This window comes from Biomphalaria glabrata, chromosome 7 (genome assembly GCF_947242115.1).
Source record: "Biomphalaria glabrata chromosome 7, xgBioGlab47.1, whole genome shotgun sequence".
NCBI classification, from domain to species: domain Eukaryota; kingdom Metazoa; phylum Mollusca; class Gastropoda; family Planorbidae; genus Biomphalaria; species Biomphalaria glabrata.
In genome coordinates, this window is record NC_074717.1 from 11,074,944 (window position 1) to 11,083,398 (window position 8,455).

The following is an 8,455-nucleotide window of genomic DNA, read 5'->3' on the forward strand; positions in this document are numbered from 1 at the left end:
TAGGAATATCGGTCAAAAAAGTTAGTGATGGTGGTTATGAAAAACGCACTGTTCCATCCTGAGTATGGAAGTTGTCAAGTAACGGAAATGTGTTAAGGCAGATCTTTTATTATATTTATGTTTGTATAGTCATCATTTCACAAAACATTCGTTGAGTTGCTTATTTACTTTTTTAAAAACTTTTTAGATCCAAAGTTGTGTCGGCGAGCATGTTGTCTGTCTGTAAAACAGTTGTCTGAGAACAATTTTTTTTTTTTTTTTTTTTTTTGTAAAATTGTGAACCATTTCTAAATTGTTTTAGAATCTACATGGTTCGGAGATGTTCCTTGAAGTTTGAAAACAGTTATATATCTTAGCCCAGTGTCGTAAATGTAAAAAAAAAATAAAAATAGTGGATAGACACGGCCACGGGCAGGATTTGATGATTGTTTGATAGGTATTTAATACATATGGGCGTAGGCGGGGGGGGGGGGGGGGAGGAGGGTTTAAACCTCCCCCAAAAATGAAAGGTGGAATTTTATGATTGATTCTTTACTTTGATTTTTATTTTAGGTGAGATTTTAATGTTAAATCACCACTTGCACCAGCGCAGCGAATGGGTTTTGAGTTTAAAATGCCCTCCAGGGAGCGTTTGAGGTTAAAACCCCCTTCTTCTATAAAACAAAAAAATAAAGCAAACAACGGTCACCACATGAGCGAGCCAATGGGGATTTTGAGTTAAAAACTCCCTGTTACGATAAAATCCCCTCTTCAATATAAGAATAAAGTATACAAGTTTAAAACTCCTCTCCAGCGGAATTCGAAGCTAAAAACCACGTCTTCAATATAAAATTAAAGCAAACTACAGTTCCAAAATTTTTGACCGTAGCCAAGGGGGTTTTGAGTTTAGACCACCCCCTCCAGAGGGCTTTAAGTTTAAAACCCACTCAGATGGTTTTGAGTTTAAAAACCCCTGTTCAATATTACTCTAAAGCAAACTAAAGTCACCAAATTATATGAGCGTGGCTAAGGGTGGTTTGAGTTTGTTTAAAAAAAAAAACTCCGAGATTTTTTTTAGCTTAATACCCCTTCCCCAACATATGGTTTTTCACCATAAAACTTCCCTTTATGATATAAAATCTAAAGCAAACTACAGTCACCAAATTGCATGAGCGTAGCCAAGAGGGGTTACAAATTTCTAACAGTCACTGGGCTCCATTAATAAAGTGCAGTAAATAACAGATTTGGTTTCTGAACTAAAATTTTTTCACAGCAGGATAATGCACTGTAGATACTTCAGGATATGCTTTTTTTTTTAAATACCCGAAATAGTGCTTTGTGCCGGGGGCTCCTTCTGGCTGGTAAGAGCGGGGTGTCTGCAGTCGTTCCACTAATTCCTATTCTATGATAAAATAAACGTCAATCAAGATCAAGATTAATTACACACACACACACACGTATATATATATATATATATATATATATATATATACATATAGGTGGGGGAATTTCATTTCGGGGGGAGGGTGAACCCCAAAAATCCCTCTCTGGCTACGCCCATGATATATATATATAGAGAGAGAGAGAAAGAGAGATGGCGGGGGGAACCCCTCTCCCCGAAAAAATCCTTGCTACGCCCATGATTTTAAATGTACATCTTTCTATATAGCATTAACATTTGAAAATCGCCACAAAATAGAACATTTAAAGCGACTCGTTCCTCACTAATTTTATACTAACAAACTAATTCTAAACAAATAATGTGGATGTCAAACATACTGCAGTACATCATCAAACACACTGCATTACCATCTAAACAGTTTCACCTTCACATTACGCTGCAACCTTTTTATTGGAAAATTAGCCATAGGTGGAATAATTTAATTGCCTTATTGCCTTAATTTTCCCTACTTTTTATGCACAAGTTACTATTTAAATATATATATATATATATATATACATATAGATATATATATATATATATATATATAGAGAGAGAGAGAGAGAGAGAGAGACCCTGTCTATAGCAGAACTTACCTTACAGTTAAGTAACAACCATTAAATATGAGTTCACTATTGAGACTTACTACACTATAAATACAAAATGAAAATCAGCTGAGTCCAACTTGGTGTAAGGTTAAGTACACATGAAAATCTTAACACACATTGATATAAAGATTGATACAGAAACGAGTGAAATAGAAGACCAAAGAACTAAATGTTGTATTTCTTAGTGGGTGCGTGTCTTCAATACTTTAAAGACAAAATACCAATTCCTGATGATAGTGCTGACATTGCATATCTAACGTGCATAAATCATCACTTTAATAATAATAATAATATATCATTGAGATAATCTTGTCTTACAACTTATGCATTAACGATTTAACCAACTATTATTCCATGTTCCATATTCAGATCTATAAGATCTATGATTCTGTATGGATGGTTCTCAAATAACATTGCATCATGAAGTTGAAACAATTTTGGATAGAGTACATAATGTAAAATATTTACATTATTAGAAAAACCAAAAACATAGGCCTACTTATGATAAAAAGACACTGAAACACTTTCAATTTAACTAGCGGACCAGTAGGTGCCTGGGAAAGTGGGGTTGTAAAATACTGAAAACAAATTAAACAACATATAATGTAGCTTGGTGGTTCGAAGCAGGAATATCAACTAGTATTATGTAAAGTCATATTTTTTTCAAGGTCAATCTGCAAGAATAAATCCAAGAAATAAACATGACATTTACATAATGCAAATGCGAATTGCAAATGAGTGTAAGCTAAATTACTTTTTATCTACGGGTATTCCAAAAATTACTGTCTTAATTTTTACATAGCTTATATTAACTCACTCTGTCTGTCTAGTAAAACGTTTGAACACGTTTTTCCTCCCGGTTCCCATTCTCGGATCAAATTAAAACTTTGCACAATTATTCATAGAACCCAACAAGACATGAATCAATCAAAAAATTAACCAATTAGCTAATTAACTGTTGATGATTAATTAATTTGTTTGATGTGGAAATAAAGGGAATAAATGCTACTTAATGAGAGATGTGGATGTACGTATGGATTTAATCACTTTATTACGTTTTGACACTTTTTTTTCTCTCACTTCCCATTATCGGATCAAGTTGAAATTTTGCATTATTATTCATAGTCGATGAAATTACACGAATCTATCCAAAAATTAACCACTTAGTTTATCATTTGGTACTACTTATTTAATTATGTTTATTTAATAGAAAGTGAGCTAAATCCTGTAATTTTCAGATTAATGGCAGTAATTAGCGGTTCTTTCCCACAAATAAGTTGTTTTTTTGTTTTTTTCAATTGTTTGTTAAAATACTTTTCAGTTTTCGAGCAATACAATGACCTGTGTAAAACACAGACTAAAGATTTACTGATATGCGCTCCTCGAAGTCATCTTGGTTCGATTCCTGTCTGCTTAGGATAATAAGACGTCCGGTAATAAGAGGGCATGTCCTCGTTTTTGGGGGTCGAGTCCTCCGTCTGGCAGGCGTTGGCCTAAAGTGTGAACATGTCCGTGTTTCACTCTGTTGTTTACTGAGATGTCCTTCTATTCATCATCAAATTCATTCCCTTATTGTTATTGAGTGTGTGTGTGTTTATATGATGATAGTGGTAAGAGGTTAGCGATTTGTTGTGAATGATGGAACATAGGTGGCATTGTCGTCACTTGGTCTTAGTTAGAGGAGACGACTCTGGAACGTAAGACCGAAAGGTTTTGCTATTGTAGTGAGTTAGATTTTGTTAAAGAATATCCTTACTAAAGTCTACTACAGTTATTTTATCTCATTTCAGCTTGATTTTGTCTATATAATAAATGAAGTGTTATTTAGTTTTGTTCACAGAAGGAAGTTATTCAAGTCATTTGAAGGTTTATTAGATAAAATATATTACGGCTTCAACGGTTTAGTTGTGTACCAGCAGTACGTTAAGTCAACGACCGGTAACAACACTTCTATCTTCTGGTTGAATAGCAGAAAGGTGACACGTGTTTTGACAAGTTAGGCCTACTTTATGAACACGTGGTTTTAGATTTAACGCTGTTATGAAAAAAGCTCTTTAAATCTGAGACTTATTATTTCACATTCCCTGGAGTAATGCTTACATAGGGCAAGAGAAAAATTAACGCTAGTGACTCAATGAGAAGCATTTTTTTTCTCAGAAAGTTGGATCTGAAGAAAGTGTCACGGATAGAGCTCCAAACGCACCCTATGTTTGCACAAGACAACGATAGCAAAGACAAACAGACACAAAATTTCTTTTGTTTTCCTGGCAATCAAATCATTAAATAGAAACAATCTGATATAAACTTTTCACTTGTAAATTATGAGTGAGTCTGAAGTGAATGTATAGTTTGGTTTTCTATAGTTATAATGCTAGTGTGGTGTGATGCACAAATTGTAAGACATTTCATTATGGATAATAAAGATTATTATCATTATTATTTGCAAAAATGATGAATTTTTGCGAAAAGTTATTTCATTTAAGAAATACGATACTAAATAAATAATAGTTTTAATGCATTTGATTTATTACCAAATACAAACATGTCGCGTAAGGATATAGTAGACCTGTGCTTAGTTTTTAAAATTTATACACTCTTGTCTTTTGTTGTTTGTTTGTTTGTTTTTTTGTTGTTTTTTTTTTTTTGGTTTAGTTTTTTTCACTTTTATAAGGCTCTGTCCTCCCTTTTTTTTTTTTTGCATCATTAAGTTGAGAGTGAAGGTAACCATAACACTGCCGTCCTACAGGAGGTTTGGGCTAGCGGATATAATCTTCATTTCAGAAGGATCGTCTGGAAGCTATTAAAAAAAAATCGATAGGAATCTTATATAGGCCTATATATTTGCAAAAATAAAAACAAGAAATCATTTATGTATGTAGGCTATATACATATCAAGAGGTCTCTTTTGACGTGTTCGCATGAAATTTCGTACACATAGTTCCTCTTACCTCTTATCATGGGCGTAGCCAGGATTTTTTTTCGGGGAGGGTTTTGGGGTGGGATCCCCCCCGACCTCCCCCCCCCCGCGCGGAAAATTTATATACATATATATATGTGTGTGTGTGTGTGTGTACATAATTAATCTTTACTACATTCTGACCTTTTCGGAAGACGTTTATTGTTTATTGTAGACTCCCCGCCCTTGCTAGCAATGGGGTCTGGGGGAGTTCGCAGCGCTCCCCCAGCGCGGGGCGAAGCCCCGCCGCCGAGCACTATTTCTGGTATTGAAAGCCAACAAAATGCATATTCTGAGGTATCTACAGTGCATTATCTTGCTATTAAAAAGTTTTATTTCAAAAACCTAATGTGCTATTCTTACTGACTTAGACCCTCTCGCGCCGTTCGGCGCATTTTCCGGCAAGCTGTTTCCGCAACTCTTATTTTGCGTAATTTATTTTGTCGGAAAACATGTCCCGCAAAACCTCATGCGACGCTCTGTCACAACCTTACTAAGGATTCGACTCCCAGTTCGGCATATGATTTCTTTGATTTAGACCCGATCTCTATGACTGACTCCTAAAATCTGTCTTAGCCATCTTTGTTGAGACACATTTAATAATTTTTACTTTCGGCAGAAGACTATTCACTCTTAATTAATGGAGCCCAAGCCACTGGTAGAAATTTGTAACCTTTCTTGACTACGCTCTTGGAATTACATGTCTGTATTTCGCTTTAGATTTTATATCGAAAAGGAAAGTTTTTTCGTCAAATCATCTGTTGAGGGGTTTTAAACTAAAAAATCTCTGGGTTTTTTTTTTGTTTTGTTTTTAATTCAAAACCCCATTTAGCTACGATCATAGAATTTGGTGACTGTAGTTTGCTTTAAAATAATATTGAAGAGAAAGGTTTTCAACTCTAAACGCTCTGTAGGGGAATTTTAAACTCAAAACCATCTGGAGGGGTTTTAAACTTTAAAGAAAAAGCCATCTGGAGGAGGGGGATTTAAACTCAAAACCCCCTTGGCTACGCTCATAGATTTTATAGTGTGTAATTTCCTTTTTTTTTATATTGAAGAGGTACTTTTTAGCTTCAAACCCCAACTGGAAGAGGGAGGGGGGTTAAACTCAAAACCTCTTTGGCTACGCTCATAGAATTTTTAGTGTGTAATTTGCTTTTTTTATATTGAAGATGTGGTTATCGTAAATTTTGGATGGGGTTTTAAAATCAAAATCTTCCTCAACTGTGCTGTTGGAATTTGGGGATTGTATTGTTAGCATTTTTTTTTTTGTTTTATAGAAGAGGGGGATTTAACTGCAAAAACCTCTGGTAGGGGGTTTAAAACTCAAAGCCCCCTGGTAGAGGGATTTGTATCTCAAAACCCCCTGATAGTGGTTTTTAAAATCTCAAAACCCCCTGGTAGGGGGATTTAAACTCAAAACCCCCTGGTAGAGGGTTTTTAACTCAAAACTGCATCGGCTGTGCTGTGGTAAGTGATGATTTAGTATTAAAATCTCACCTAAAATAAACAAAATGAAAGCAAAAATCAGTCACTTAATTCCGTCCCCCCCCCGGGGGGGATTTCATTTCGGGGGGGAGGGGTTTGAACCCCAAGAACCCCCCCCCCTGGCTACGCCCATGCCTCTTATATATATATTTTATAGGTGCTAACTACACGAGCATATTTTGTTTCATTGTTTCCCTAAGTCAACTTATTTTTATTTGCCTTGCTTCCTTTTAGACACACTCTAAATTAAAATACAATTTTTTTGCATCAAAAAGATAGCCTTCATCTACTGTCTATTTCTCAAGAGAGAGAGAGAGAGTAAGGAATTTAGAAGCCTTCGAAAATTCACAATTATACCTAGAACCAGTGGCGTAGCAAGGTAGTCGTGGGCAGTTTTTTTTTTCATAAAATTACACCATTTTTACAACTATTCACTATTAATAGTAACAAACACTAGAGGCTATTTAGTAAGGGAGATGACAATGTAACATATTTTTAACACATTTATACAAACGGTTTTAGATTTGTTTTCAAAAAAATGTGTATTGCTAAGTTAAATATGCTCTGTCATACTAACTACTACAATTACAAAAAAAAAAATTACTTTTATTTTGAAGAGAAAAAATCGATTTTGTATGCCTATAAGTGGAACATAATTTAAAACAACAATTAATAAGTAGTTTTTCATATTATCGCATGAACTGTAGTGCAGTGACAATGGAGAGAGAAACTGAACAAAAGGAAGGTGAGAAATGTCATTTGCCTTTGATAGAATTTCATTCTGATATTCTTTCTGAAAATATTGAAACCTGCCTTTTTACCTGGGAGGACCACTTAGAAGGCCATTTTGAGTTTGTGTTCCCACACAAACTGTCTTTGTAACTTTATTATTTATGCGAGTGTGGCTATATGCGCTCCTTGAAACTTTTTAATGCAGGGAAAAAAAGAAACAGAATGAGCTTTGAGAAAGTTGAATAATTAGCAGCTGTGTTTTAATTCGTGACCATCAGGACTATCCCTATAAACCTTAATTGTTATTGTCGCCCCCACCCCCTTTTTTTGTAATGTGTACAACACAGTAATATTTTCATAACCAAACTTTCTCCCCACCCACCCCAATTCCTGTAACATATCTATCTGGTTTATCAACAGACAGGAGAAAATTGTCACCCCAAACACACGATTAGGGTTAGCCACCAATAAACTTGATAAAAGCGGTTCTTTACATGATTAAAAGCAATCTCTCTCTCTTCCCCCCCCCCCAATCCGATCTAGTTGAAAACACGGGTTAACGCTTTAAAATTAATATAAAGTTTCGTGTAACGTTTAGAAAATGTTGTGGGGGCTTTTTAGATTCTATTTGTACCGTTTTGTTTTTGTATATTTTTTTTTACAAGCACGTAATTATTTCTTCACTTCGGTGTCATCCAAGTTCTCATGTGGGCCACAACTGGTCAAGAATCATGTGCCCAAGGCCTTAGCGCAGTGAACCCCTTTGTGCCATTATTGCTACGCCACAGGCTGTGGTCTGTGGACCCCAAATGGTCGTGGGCCCGGGTTCATTGAATTCCTTCGCGCCAAGGATGCTACGCCACTGCGTAGAACCAAAGTCGTTTTCAGACACAATTTTAACACATATAGTAATATAAGCTTATATATAGAATGCATTCAATTTTAAGAATATCAAACATAACAATAGAATGTATTCTTATTTATAAGTTAAACCTGTTTAGATCTAGTCTAGCCAGTTTAATGTAAAGATTAGCTGTGTTACCAAATTCAAAATACTTACAATATATGCTCATACATGTATTACAAATAGTCCTTATCTACTATATAGGTTTTCCTGTATTTTTTTAATTGTATACTTTGGACGTAGCTATATACATAGCCGGTGTTTAATGTTAGCTAGATCTATACTAATCTATAGTATAGCATTATATTATATTATTATTATTATATTTTCTTTTTGTAAATTGGGGG